The 15,576-nt window shown below is 38.1% G+C and overlaps 1 protein-coding gene and 1 pseudogene across 1 annotated transcript in view; both read left to right on the top strand.

Annotated features, from left to right (window-relative positions):
• Positions 1 to 15,576, top strand: part of LOC148367660 (CUB and sushi domain-containing protein 1-like) — a 654,387-nt gene that overhangs the window by 392,453 nt on the left and 246,358 nt on the right. The gene's annotated exons all lie outside the window — the stretch shown is intronic.
• Positions 10,406 to 10,545, top strand: LOC148367662 (U2 spliceosomal RNA; annotated as a pseudogene).

Genomic DNA, 15,576 nt, shown 5'->3' with positions numbered 1-15,576 from the left:
AAGAGACATATCCCAAGCGACTTGGAGCTGTAATCGCAGCAAAAGGTGACGCTACAAAATATTAACTCAATGGGGCTGAATAATTTTGCACACCCACTTTTTCGTTTTTTTTATTTGCTAAAAAAGTTTAAAATATCCAATAAAGTGTGATCGACTTTATGATTTTGTACTACTTATTGTTGAAAAAATTACAGTATTATATCTTTATGTTTGAAGTCTGAAATGTGGAAAAGGTCACAAAGTTCAAGGGGGCCAAATAATTTTGCAAACCACTGTATATACAAATATTTAACATACAGTACATTAATACATTAATTAGTGTGTATGTCAAAAAATGTATACGCATAGATGAAATGCATTCTAGACCTAAATTTAAGGTTGAAGCTATCAAAAAATGCATGGATAATTTGAATGTAGACACAATAATATACAAATTGTTGGTCTTTTTATTACACGCTTTACTTGTATTAGGTTATTTTTAGAATAAGAATTCTTCTTACATAAAAAACATAGTGAAGATTGTTTACAATTAGGTAAAACGGGGCACTAGTGAATTAACACATTATAAAGACTTTAAAGAGAAAAATATAAGGAATGGCAGGATAAATAGGTCCACATAATTAAAAGTAGTGCTCGTAAGTGCATCAGAGTAGTGCAATGAAAAACTAGTGCAGTGACATTAAACTGCAAAATAATTCCAAAATAAGCCAATGAATAAGATATGAATACTCATCTTTCTCTATCTAGACAAGATGTATATCTTTTTTAGTCATGTCTTCCTATTTAAAGTGCTGATGGCCCTGGGGTGAGCCTTATAGTCCTTGGTTTAAGGGACCGGTAGCAGGGTAAAGAGGTGGTGGCTGAGGTCAGGGAAGTCCTGTACAAGATTGTTGGTTCTACTGCAGTATTGTGAGCCGGCAATGTCCTTTAGACTGGGCAGAGAGTGGTTGGTGATTTTCTGGGTTGTGTTGATAACTCTGCAATGACTTCCTGTCCCCGAGTACACTGAGGCTGTATGCTTGTTTTTGAATAAAATCAAAATATATATACTTGAAATAAAATTGTCTTATCTAGCAGTCGGTACATTATTGTGTGCTAAAACTACATACAACAATGAGAACATTTTTATTTCAATTGAAAAAATGTCTTACATAGCAGCTTGTAGGTAGTTTTGATTGCTTTAAGGAATAGTATTCTCATAGTTCTTACGCTTAAGTAAAATACTCAGCCAATGGGGGTCAGGTTTTGTTTGACTGACTTTCACTGGGAATCTGTTCTGCTCTTTTTTGAGGGGAAATGGGAGATGCGAGCAATAAGATTCAGTTGCCCGCTAAGTTGAGGAAATGTGCCACCTGTTTGATTTTAATTGATCTCTATTAAGTTTTCTTATCTGCGAGCAGGGAACAGTTTCGCACAAAGGCAAGAAGATATAAGACAACACAGACAAAGATGTATTTTGCTCTTATCTATTTGTATTCTCCTATGAAATGCAGGGAATTATTGTAAGGGTCTCAACAGGAACGAGTTACCACCAAGGATAATATTAGTAACAACAAATCTCTTTTTAGAAATTGGTCAAAGGTGAGGTCTCAAACTTAATTTATTGGGGGGGGGTCTGCTGGAGTTTCTGGGTGAGTATTGGTAATAACGGGCTTTCCACAAGAAAAGGTCCAATAGAGACAATCAACTGTTTTCTAAGATCTAAATAAGATTTAAAACTCAAAATAAAACAAATATCATGATTAAAATTTAGTAATAAAAATCATCCATCCATTCATCATCTGCACTACTCATACTTAGTAGGGTCACGCGGGTATTGGAGCCCATCCCAGCTATCTTCGGGCAGTGGGCAGGGGACACACTAAACTTGTTGCCAGCCAGGCGCAGGGCACACCGAGACTTACAACCATTCGCATGCTCATTCTTACCTAGGGACAATTTGGACTGGCCAATAACCTAAAAGGCATGTTCGTTGAATGTGGGGGGAAACTGGAGTGACCTGAGGAAACCTACATAAGCACGGGTGAACATGCACAGGTTGGTAACTGGATTCGAACCCATGACCTCAGAACTACGCTGCGGACGCGTTAACCATTCATCTACCGTGCCACCTTTAAAAAAAAATAATCTATAATAAAAAAAGAAACAAGTATATAAAAAGCAGACATAAGAAACTAAATAGGTGAGTGGAAAATCAAATTAACAAACCTTAATTAAAGACTTACCCAAATGTGCAATTTCACTGTCCTTTAAGCTTCAGTTCAACAGTGGTGATGAGCTCATCCCACACTCTGGAAGCCCCTTTGTTTCGCATTTTCATTTAAAGAAGGGGTGCCTTGTTTGAGGTATCTTCAAAAAGTTAAAAGTGCAATATTTTCTCTATTAACTAGGCGTTAACAATGTCCAACTTACATCAAAGAGGTTATTTTCCACTGAGCCTATATTTTTTTATTTTACCTTAATTAGAGCTGCACTAACACATTAGGTTTGAAAAAAAACAGGGTTTAGGGGCAGTACTAGAGAGTGACTTAATGTCAATGTAGCATGAAAATGGTGAAAGTAAGAAAAGGCCTGGTTCTAGTAGAGTCCAAACACCAACCCGAACTCCAAGAAAGATAAAAAAAGAGTTGTTTTGAGCATGTCGAAGAAATTATTGTACTTGCACGTGCATCACGAATGAGCTGACTGAAGTTGTAATGACACAAGCCAGGAGATGGCGGCAGAGAGAACATTCCCAATTCTGTACAGCTTCTTTGGGTAAAATATGTTGTGATTAGATTGCAAGTTATTCAATCAATGATTGTCAAATTTGGCCTCACAATTATCAGCCCGATAGATAGTCCTACAGAGAAATAAATATAGTGTCCTATTTCTACCGCTTTATAATGTGCTCTAGGCATTGGAGAACTTCACCATAATCCATAGCAGGATGTGTTCAGGCTGTTGTATTATGTTGTCTTTTGAAGGTTAGTGAGTACATTGATTTTTTTTTTTTTTTTTGTATGTTGAATGTTTTTTTTCTTCCTTTTTGCTTGCATGTGTTTGTTTATGATCAATGATTTAATTAAGCTAAATGGCTTGGCTGCACTTGTTGATTAAGATTGACAGTTGCCTGACCAAGTCTGCAAACAAGTATCTTAATAGCGACACCATAGGTTATTTTTCTAAACAGGACAGACACAAAGTGTTCTCTGCATATTTTGATGTTCTGTACTCCTTTAGTCATCGCTGCCATTAATTTGCATTATGTATGTGCGCTACTTTGCGGTACCTCCATTGGCCAAACATTAGTTTCCCAGATGCATTAGCATTTGTACATCTATTTTTATTAACTATGGCTTTAAATGTGTATAGCTAGAATGATTGCACTTGACAAGAATAAGTGATTTGTTTTTCTTAGCTAAGGCATGTGAAACATTGAGTACTATACCACTTGTATGTTTGAAGTAAAGAAAACATCCATAATCAAAAGCACTTTCTGCATTTTTAAGTGTTACACCCACATTTTGTTATTATTCTTATTACTGACAGAGTAAGTGTTAGGTGTGGGTGGATCAATCCAAATACTGATATTAGCGATACCGATCAATGCTATTATCCTGGGATAGATACTTCACTCCTCTACCATTTTCCTCAAAACACAGCTTCTTTATGTACCATAGCACAGTCCTTCTCTCACAGGCCTGGCACACTTGGCCTACATATAAGTTTATGCCTGAGTGAGTGACTGACAGGCACAGTTTTAGCACCTCTCCCTACCTGGCCTGCTGCTTCTTCCTACCAGCGAGGGATAAAAGGAGGGCAAATGTATGTGCCCACCCCTAACAAAAGCTCAAAATGACAAAAGGCAAACAGGAAGCACAGTGAGGATTTTTTTTTCAACTAGAGTAAAAGACAATGCCTCGTGTTTTTTTGTGTGGTAAAGTAGTCAACTAATTTGGCAATAAATCAAATGAACATAAAACTTGAAATAAAGCTCACATTCCACCAAACAACAAGCTGCAACCAACCATGTAAACTAGTTACTGGTCCTGAACAAAAAACATTGTTCTTATGGCAACAAACCCAATGAGAAAAAAAAGATACTTTTTAATTAATACATTTATCTTCAAAATATTGTGCAATGGAATGTATTGTAGTTCTCTAGTTGACATTGTTAAATAATATTTGTATTTTCGTTACCTTGTTGTTTTTGGTTTGACTCTCTTAGCTTTCGTTCTGAAACAGTTGTAATAGCAATATTTGTATGTATGCTGTTAAGGTTTGCAATGTAGTAAACTAGAGAAAATCAAACATGTTTGGTACCTTATGTCATTGTGCTATGTTTACTGTAATTATGTGAATTTCCCTGCTGGGATGAATAAAATATCTATCTATTATAAACTAACTTAAAGGGCAGAAGTTTAATTATTCAATGATCAGGAAATTTCCAAGCAAAATGTTTCAGTATCGTATCGATCTTTACTACCATTTGTATACTTGGATCGCATAAATACCAAAATTCCCAGTTTCGCCCACCCCTAGTAAATAGTGATTGATGGTTTAATAACATCAAGCTCTAGTCTCTCCAACACTACTTTTTGAAGACTTGATTTACAGAGCTGTATACTGTAATGGTATTGTATGTAATCCCAAAATAAAATAAGGACATACGTAAAACGATTTTTTTAGGGTTTTTTTCTTCTTCTTCTAAATATAGCATGGTGGTAAATATAAAAAGTTATCAGTCTATGGAAGTAGCATATTATTGGATTTCAGAATGAATATAACTTATCGTGCAACTGAATGTAGGTATTAAGTGGCCTGTCTGCTAAGAGTCGTATAGAGTAGATTGGCATAGTTGACCTGTGTGCTTCAAGGCACTTACAAACAAAAGGACACAAGACAAATGATTTGATAAAAGAAATCCAGCGCACCTTTGAACTACAAATATTGTATTGCTCTTCTGAGAGCATTTCAAGAGCTTTTAGGGATAACACTGCCCGTAAAAGACCATGTATCTCACTCCCTTTGATTGTTTTGTTGTTCCATTGCTTTTGTAAGTTGCTTAGAATTATTATCTGAATTGCATTGAATTGTCTTTATTGCCAGTGATTTTAAAGTTGTGAAATATTGTATGCAATGAGATTTGACATGGGGCGCAGTGGTTAGCGCATGTGCAGCACAGTTCTGAGTTCGGGGGATCGAACCCCCTGTGTGGAGTTTGCATGTTCTTCCTGTGCTTGCGTGGGTTTCCTCTAGGGCACTCCGGAAACATGCATGTCAGGTTAATTGGCCGGTCCAAATTGTCCTTAATTGTGAGTGAGCGAGCAAATTGTCTGTCCCTGTGTGCCCTGCGATTGGCTGGCTACCAGTTCAGGGTGTTCCCTGCCCACTGCCCGAAGATAGCTGGGATGGGCTCCAGCATTCCGTGACCCTACATGGGATAAATAGGCAAACATAAATTTACAAAATAGTGCTTAAAGACTGACAAAATTTATAATCACGGTGCAAAGAAAAATAATTTTTCATTGTTACAATAGTGCAATAATATATAACAGCAACAAAATGCCCGCCCAAATAAGTTCTGTGTGCTCGTTTAGGGTGTTGATAACCCTAGGGAAGAAGCTGTCTTCGAGCCCATTTGTTCTTGATTTAAGGAACTTGTAGCGCCCAACAAAGGGAAACAGGTCAAAGAGGTGGTGGCAGGGGTGGGAAGAGTCCTTTGCAATGTTGGCTTTGATGTGGTATCACAAGCCATCAATATCCTCTAGATCAGGGGTCGGCAACCTATGAAATTTTGACATTTATTTATTTATTTATTTAGAGGCTTTACGGTAGAGCCCCTTCTCTGCTTTGTGTGTGAGTGTGTGTCTGCGGTGGGCAGAGGAGAGGAGAGATCCGTGTTTTAACCTAGCCAACGAAACACACGCGCGTGATAAATGAACGAATCATGACGGCTCCTCAAGCGAAAACATCTCGTTCTTTCCAGCCAGCCTGGACAAACGAATGAGGCTTTGTGCAAAAAATGACCATGCTGGTTTGTGCATTATGCCTCGAGAGCGTTGTACCTCGCATAGCAAGTGTTAAACGTCATTACGAGACGAAACATGAATATGAACATGAATTCAGGGATGAGTCCAACATGGCGGAGACAATAAAACGCGCTGTGTCAAGGTACGGCAAACAGACACAGACCTTAAAAGCCTTTGTCAATGCTAAAACACCACCACTGAAGCAAGCTATCACATTGCTCACTTACATAGCAATGCACAAAAAAGCATTTACTGATGGCCAATATTTTAAAGAAGCGTGCGTGTGTGTTTATGCGTGTGTGCGCATGCGTGTGCCTTCTGCTTTGCTGGTGTTATTTCAAGTTTTGATATTTTCTGCAACAAGATATCATTGATGGATGGTATGGTAGCTGTCCATAGCACTTGTTTTTTTGATTGTACAGTAGTTCATTGTTAATGAATAACGGCTGATTCTGGTTAATTCTCGTGGCAAAAAGTTGAAGTCATGGATGGCTACAGGCCTTTTTCACTTGTTATTATCACATTCATTTTTTAGTTGAGTGATGAACAAGAATAGTGGAAGATAAATTGGTCAGTTATACTAGTGTTTTTCAACCAGTGTGCCGGGGCACACTAGTGTGCCGTGAGACCTTGTTTAGTGTGCCGCTGGAATTTGCCCAATTTATCTTTCCAAAAAATCAGGCCAGTATTCAGTATTTTTACAATCTTCAGACAAGAAACTGTAATAGTCATCCATATCAGTAGGTGGCAGTAGATTTTTATATACTTTTTATGTACAAAGTATCTGCTCTTGACGTAGCACAGTACATTTAATAACTTTATTCGTTTAACAAAGCAGTTTAAGATTGCACTGTAAAAAGTAAAACCATTAAGCACATCATTCTTTTTCTTATTTTAAGTATTATTTTCTTCTTTTTATATAATAATTGTCTGCTTTTGAGGTAGTACAGTGAAATATGTGACATTACTTAATGTTCTTCGACGCACGGTGTGCCTCGGAACCTTTTTATAAATAAAACTGTACCTTGGTTCAAAAAGGGGTGAAAAACACTGAGTTATACGATTAAAATGTATATCCATGTTGTATATTTAGACTGGTGTGAAATTACAGCTCTGTTGGAAATTAAAAAAAAATTGTGCGAGTCATTAATCTTTGTGTGGCACACTGATTTACAATGAAATTTAAAAGTGGCACTCCACACCAAAAAAGGTTGCTGACCCCTGCTCTAGACTGTAGAGAGTAGCCAATGATTTTCTAGGCTTATTTGATTACTCTGTGTATTTTTCCCGTTCACTGCCGTGCTCCCAGTATACAGATAGTGAAGGCGTATTCCAGGATGCTCTGTACTTATTATTTGAATTAAATCGGAAGGTTGGGGCTGGGGCCAGTTGAATTCTGAACAAAGGTCAGTTTGGATCAATAATGAAACTGTGATGTGATTTTCCAAAATATTCTTTAAAATATCTTGAAGGAAAGTCTGAAAGTTTTTCTTGGCTAAGTTCGATGATGCGCAGTGTAAGTGTAAAGATACTTTTCCCAGCTAGTGAAACGTGAAGATTACAGAGCACAAGATGAATGAAAAGAGAGGAAAGCTATACCACTTTAAAGCAGTACTGAAATGAACACTGCACTGTTTAACCAGACAATATCAAACTGAGTGCTGCCGTCTACTCAACTGAAGTCAGAGAACAATATATGACGAGCATCAGTGTACATGTTTGTCCTTGTAAAATTTACCTGACATCTTTCTGTATAATGGTTTCCAGAATTCAGTATAGTATTGACATTAAGATATGATACTAAAGACACAATTAAACTACAGACTAGTCATCTGTGGACCACAATGAATGCACGGTACCATCTTATTAAATCACTACAGAGCACCCATCTACAGGGATGCAGGACTATGAAGGATAGCTGTCATCAAAGCTCAATACACCATTTAAATGTATTTAACTAACCTATTATCGACATTATGCAGCTCTATTGCTATATACTTTGAGAAATAGCAATTGTATTGCATAGATTACATCTAGACAATGCTATCACAAGCTAGGGGTGGGCGATATTTGAAGTATAATATTGGTCTGATCCAGGGATGTCAAACTCAATTGCACAAGGGGCCAAAATTCAAAACACACTTAAGGTCGCGGGCCAACCAGGATAAACATTTATTGAACACACTTAAACTGAATGTTTTTGGAACATAAATATGAATAAAAACAGACAAGAATATTAAATTTAAACCTTAAATCTCTTATACAGTATTTATTATTTTGCTGTAAATAAAAATATCTTGTTAAATTATACAACTTAGATCTTAACTTAAACAACTTAACATTAAAATAATTCAATAATAATAATTCAAATTCCTTTGCTCCTATGTCAATGTATTTATAAAAAAAAACTTAAATATCCCAAAAGATTTTGCTCTCCTTAATATATCTCCTGTCAAAAGTAGAAATATGAAAATGCTACACAAATCATTTTGTAAAAACGTCACAACATTCTACAAATAGGGAGCCTGATGTGCCTAGCTGTAGCACAGACTGAGTAGGGCGAGAGATGGGAGGGAATGCTTGCACTTTTTGCATAACTCCACCCATCCCTCCCACTCACCCAATCAAATAACTTTAAGTTCTCTTCCAGTGTTTTGGCGTAATTACAATTTGTTCCGTGGATTCATCAAAAAGTATCTGAACACTGAACACAGATTATATCGTGAGCTTTTACATAAAGGATTATTTAGCGTTGTACAGCCAAAACGAGTTTATTATTATTATTTTTTTTTGTGACACCTTGACTGTAAATTGTAGTGAAAACGTGCCCTATATATTCTGAAAAGTACTGTTCTGCAACTCAGCTTTGGTTTGGCTTTGTGTGTATCTGAACAGGATCAATTGCTCAAGTTTTGAATGAGATGGAGAAAATTTGCATGCAATTAAATTTGTCTCTGAGCCATAGGTACTCATAGCATGGCTCGCGAGCCATATGTTCCCGACCCCTGGTATATACCGTAAATTCCAGACTACGTGCCGCTATTTTTTTCCCAAATGTTCAACCCTGCGGCTTATTCAGTGAAGTGGCCAATTTATGGAATTTTTCTAACGGCCACCAGCCGCGCTAGAGCATAAAAAGTAGGATTAAGACCAGTAGAACATGGGCGCCAAGAAAGACTGCAACCTCTAAGTATAAGCATACATTGTCTGTAAAATTAAAGTACATTCCGATAATGAGGAAGACGCCCTTGATGGCGAAAGTTATGAGGAGGAAGATGAGGACGATCTTCCATGAATTTCACAGTTACGGGATGCTTTTCTTTAACAGGCACGTTCGACACATTGCGAGCCTGATCCTACTAGCGTGTTGATACCTTTCAAAGGCACGGTTTGGGATGAAAGTTATATTATTATTATTAAAGCTTTGAAAACTCTCTCGGTGTACTGTCTTTCTTCGTAAATATGTGTAACCATGTATAATATGTTTTTGCAACTGTATATTTTTGTAATGTATTTATTTTAGAGATTTATTCTGTTATGTGTTCTACGGACGAATCAAAAAGAAGGGGCGGAGCACACGCGGGCTGATGGGAATTGGGGTAAAGCTGAGTTACCGGTAGATCTGTCTGTTGTCAAAGCGGACAATAGTGGATATATATTTTTCCCACCCTTAACTTTGGAAATATACATTTTGTTTCCTTGGATTACTTTCAACGGGACCCAGACTTTACAAGTCTGCATCATATGTTAACTGCGGGTATTATTTTACATTTATGATGCCAACTGTGACTCTAGAATTGCGTACTATGTCACGTCATATTGTGCATTCGTAACTGTTAAAAAAAGCTGTGCCGCATTTGGGCTGTTAGAAAAAGCCGTCCCGTAACTATGAAATTCAGCAAATATTTGCAGTACCTCCGGGAACGGTGCATTCACAATGATCGCAGCAAGGCTTTAGGGCTGGGACCTTAGCTTGACCTTTTGGCTGAGAGTAAGTGTCCCGGCTCCTAGGCTTTGTAGCGTATTATGAACTGACCGATAACGGATAATGGATAATGAATAACGAAGATAGATCAATAACCCTTAAAAACCCCAAACCCCCCCATATTGTGCATTCGCAATGATCGCAGCAAGGCTTTAGGGCTAGGACCTTAGCTTGGCCTTTTGGCTGAGAGTAAGTGTCCCGGCTCCTAGGCTTTGTAGCGTATTATGAACTGACCGATAACGGATAATGGATAATGAATAACGAAGATAGATCAATAACCCTTAAAAACCCCAAAACCCCATATTGTTGGTTCTGGATTTGTGTACTATATATGAAATGAATCGTAGCAAGGCTTTGATGCTAGGTCCTTAGCTTGGCCTTGTAGCAAGGCTTTGATGCTAGGTCCTTAGCTTGGCCTTTTGCTTTGATGCTAGGTCCTTAGCTTGGCCTTTGATTTTTGCATTCCGGAGATGGAAAAAGAGCTTGCTCTGTCCACTCCACGCATCGGCCCGGTATTGCATTACCTCCGGGAACGGTGCATTCGCAATGATCGCAGCAAGGCTTTAGGGCTAGGACCTTAGCTTGGCCTTTTGGCTGAGAGTAAGTGTCAGGGCTCCTAGGCTTTGTAGCGTATTATGAACTGACCGATAACGGATAATGGATAATGAATAACGAAGATAGATCAATAACCCTTAAAAAACCCCATATTGTTGGTGTCGGTGGATTTGTTCAGACCGAGGACAATCGACTTTGGCCTGGACGGATCTATTGACACTAACAAAGATGTTATATAATGAAATTGTGAATATGCTTGATTGCTAATAAGATTTTCGAGAAGGGTTGTTCAAACCTCACATTGTGTTTAATTGCTGTTGAGATTGTCATGATTGTTTTCTGTTATTAGTCTCAATAAATTTGTTCAAACCATAAAAAAAAAAATATTGTCAGATATAACAAAATTGTGAATACGCATGATTGCTGTTGAGATTGAGAGGGGTTGTTCGAACCTCACATTGTTTGTTTGCTGCTATTGGTGACGGTGGATTTGTCCAGACCAAAAAAACAATCGATTTTGGCCTGGACGAATCTATTGACACTAACAAAGATGTTAATAATGTCAGAAAAAAATGTTAAAACATCATATTGCCAGACATAACGAAATTGTGAATATGCTTGATTGCTGTTAAGATTGTCGAGAAGGGTTGTTAAAACCTCACATTGTTTGTTTGCTGTTATTGGTGTCAATGAATTTGTTCAAACCAAAAAGTTGCAATTGTGAAGCTTACAGCCCGTTCTGAGTCAAACTTGTGATTGTGTCACAAGTTTTAATGTGGGCGCACGCGGCTTTTACATGGGTGCGGCTTGTGTAAGAACAAAATTAGCAGGTCACCTTAAAAATGGTGGGTGCGGCTTATAATCAGGTGCGCTCTGTAGTCCGGAATTTACGGTAGTATAGTATACGTCATATATGAAGGAATAGGTACAGTGACTAAAACGTCAGAATATGATGTCCAGGGCCGGGAGTTTGACACATGTGGTCTGATCCAAGGAATACATGGTAGTATTGATTGAGACGGATCAGATAGCAGTACATTTTGCTTGGAAATGTCTTAATCATTTGATAATTTAACCCCACCTCCCTTCAGTTAGTTTATAATTACGATGAACACAGCACACATTTATTTGGTACTATACAAGTTTCATTTTTTACTAAATAACTAATTTAACAATACGGAAATTTTAACAATATGAGAAATTAAAAACGTTTCCATTTGAACAGTTTCAGAAAAAAGCAAAGCGGTCCAAACAAAAAGCCACAATGTAACGGGATTACAAATACTGTATAACAGTGTCAAGTAGAGGACTGAAATAACTTCCATTGCACACTATTTTGAATATAAAGTCCCCGAACGTGGAGTAGTCCGCGGTGTATGCTGGGATTTACATACCGGCGTTTCATTGGCTAACCAATGTGTCAATCATCATTTGAATCGATCGCTATTGGCTAAAGTTATTCGGAGCCTCGGATTGGCTAGAGGGCCAAAACAAACCCTGCAATTGGCCGAAAAAGATGTGTCAATCATCCATTAAATTGATCGCTATTGGCTGAAGTTATTCGGAGCCTCGGATATGCTAGAGGGCCAAAACAAACCCTGCAATTGGCCGAAAAAGATGTGTCAATCATCATTTGAATCGATCGCTATTGGCTAAAGTTATTCGGAGCCTCGGATTGGCTAGAGGGCCAAAACAAACCCTGCAATTGGCCGAAAAAGATGTGTCAATCATCCGTTAAATCGATCGCTATTGGCTGAAGTTATTCGGAGCCTCGGATATGCTAGAGGGCCAAAACAAACCCTGCAATTGGCCGAAAAAGATGTGTCAATCATCCGTTAAATCGATCGCTATTGGCCAAAGTTATCCGGAGACTCGGATACGCTAGAGGGCCAAAACAAACCCTGCAATTGGCCGAAAAAGATGTGTCAATCATCCGTTAAATCGATCGCTATTGGCTGAAGTTATTCGGAGCCTCGGATACGCTAGAGGGCCAAAACAAACCCTGCAATTGGCCGAAAAAGATGACTGAATAGCAAGCTTGCTAAAGTACGTCATAAAGAAACATGTTTCATTAGTCTGTATTTGTAAATATTTTACTCTCCTGGATTTACTACACTCACGGTTGTAAGAAGACCATGATTGCGTATCATTATTGAACGTGAGAACTTAGGTGAGTTATGCGGCTTTATATTTTCCCGGTATCTTGTTTTAGAACGATCTTGATGTTGCTGTGATGAGTTGAGTGAATTAAACTCAATTCCAAGTGTTTATTGTCATATGCACAGTAAAGTTGCGAGCGAAAAAGAAAATAGAAACTAAGGAATGGTTGGCATTTCTTGAATTCCAAGACTTTAACCTTCCGAATGATGTTTGAAATGACGCGTTTAAGTGACATCGTACGGACACCGCATCCGCACGTGTCTATGACACGTATTTGCTTCTTTGCAAGCTTTGGGAATGTTAAGGGGGTAATCAGTTTGACTGAATCATCTGACTGTTTTGTCGACGTTCCCATTGTAGCGCCTTATAATCCGGTGCGCCTTATCTGTGGAAGATATAGGACCAAAAACAATTTTTTGGGGGTGCGCCCTATAACCCGGTGCGCCCTATAGTGCGGAAAACACGGTAATCTGATTTTAAATGTAATTATATCCAAAGTATTTGCTTTTTTTCTTTTATTCGTAGTACTTTAGATATTTGAACGTGGTACTCACAGTATTTTAATTAAGATGCGTCAATCCCTCAAAAGTGCTCAACATATTTAGTGTACTGTCATCACTGTTTAATTTCTCTCCTTAAGTGCGTGTTGAAAAAAAGAAAATCACATTTTGAGTCAGTGCGATTATATCAGGCTTACACAATGTGTACGTTTATCTTCCGTCAAACAGTGCTGTTCCTCTCTTTGTGCTTCTTCTAATCATTTTTTCCTGGTATTTATTGCGCAAAGGCACCCAGTCTACTTTGGAGAAATGTTGTGGCACAACACCAGACACAAATGTCACAAACAAACTGTGTGACAGACGTGTTACTTTATCTCGCCACATTGGGAGCTAAGGCTGACTACAACAGCATAAGTAAAACATGAAGAGATCTTGGTGAATTTCATTTTTAACACTGCACATTTATGCTTCTTTAAAGGGACAGTGTGTTTTACTTAGTGCCTCATAGTTTTGAAAAAAGTAACTTCACGCATTAAGGAGAAAACAATATTGATATAAATAATGAGCAAAACTGCATGAACTTTCATGTAAACGTGTATTTTCTAATATACCACTATATCAAGAAAATGATTTTACATGCAGCAGCATCACCCAGAGCAGGGTTTGGAAAACTTCAGCCCATAAGCCATCAGGCTTCTGAGTCTGACTTTCCAGATGTATGAATAACAAGCAAAATATATGATAGTAAGGATGTATTCAGCTGTTTGGAGTGGTCTGTAGCTACATTATCAAATTTGGCCACCAGAGGCATTACAGACCCCACGAAAGAAGACCACACAAAGGCCGTTTTTTATCATTTTTTTAATTAATTTGTTAATGGTGCCATTTCTAGCTAAAGACAGTTGCAGAGGCCTAAAATAAAACTGGTCAATTTTCATGAAAATTGGTTCAGCTGTTTTGGAGTCTGTAAGTCACAAACAAACACACATATGCACAAATCAGGATATATATAGTAGTTTAAATGTCACGGTTTACGGGTGAACCCAACGGCAGGGAGGCCAGGACCAAGGCAGGTTTGCTCAAAAAGAGGGACGTATTCAATAACAAAATGAAATACAATGTAACAAACAAACAAGGAAGTGGTCACATAACAAGGACACGTGGGGCATGAGAGGATTTATTCTTCTTAGGAGAGAGTGACATTAAATAGATAGATAGATAGATAGATAGATAGATAGATAGATAGATAGATAGATAGATAGATAGATAGATAGATAGATAGATAGATAGATAGATACTTTGTTCATCCCCGAAGGGAAATTCACATTTCCAGCAGCATCCCTGAGCTGAGAACAATCGAGAACAATCGAAAATAACACGGGAGCTGCTGGAGTGGCTGCCATTCGTGACGGCGCCGGAAGAAAAGATTCAATTTGAATCATGTACAAACAAACAAACAATTGAATCATGTACAAACAATGAGAAGCACTGCTGTAGTGTGGGCAGAAACAGCTTGGTGACGCCCATCCCTTCTCAGGCCGTTTTGTTTCACGAAGGGGTGTGATCCCCTACATGAAACCGATGGTACTGGTTACTGGACATTTTTAATTATTCAGATAAAAACTGGTCCACTGTCCAAAAAGTGAGAATGTTTTATTCTCAAACAAGCACAGATACAAGCAAGTGTAGATTTACAAATGAAAATAAAAGAGAAAATTAATCACTTTCAATGATTTCCCTGAGAGTTGAGGTTTGTAAAGATGAAAGATCTTGTGAAGACACTTTGAAGATACGGAAACGACATTATGCATCCTAATCTGGTATTTCAATGTTGGACGCTCTTTTAAGTGCAAATGCAGGATTAAGTCAGTTTGATAAATTTTGTCACCGGCCCAGCTTTTTTATTTTTCTCTATCACAATCTCATGTTGTTTGAATGAGCTGCATTTGGCAAATGAACCTTTTCAGATGATGCCAACTAATGTCATTTGAACATGAGTGAGGATGAAAGGGATGAAGGCAATGTGGCGGAGAGTGTGTTTTTTGGGGGGATGCTTGTGCTTTATTGTGTGATGCATTTTTGGAAGGAACATCAAACCCTCGGTGGAACTGCAAGACAGCGTGTTCTGTTTGCATCATATCCCACACAAACTCGCATGCTAATTGTCGATTCACTCACAAGTCACAGAGCACAAAGGCGGACTTTCTCCTATTCATTGTCCTCATTTTGATTACAGTTTCATGAGTGTTACTTGTAAGTTACTTCAACCCTCCTCCTTTGTAAGTTTTGAGGTAACATGCCCCATGTTAGCGGGTCTGCTGTCGAAAGCACTCAAAACAATAATACATCATCCAATTGTTTG

The sequence above is a fragment of the Urocampus carinirostris genome, chromosome 4 (assembly GCF_059441175.1).
Source record: "Urocampus carinirostris isolate Australia breed hairy pipefish chromosome 4, RoL_Ucar_1.0, whole genome shotgun sequence".
Taxonomy (NCBI): domain Eukaryota; kingdom Metazoa; phylum Chordata; class Actinopteri; order Syngnathiformes; family Syngnathidae; genus Urocampus; species Urocampus carinirostris.
Note: the sequence above shows the minus strand (reverse complement) of the source record. Positions and strands in the feature narration are given on the sequence as shown.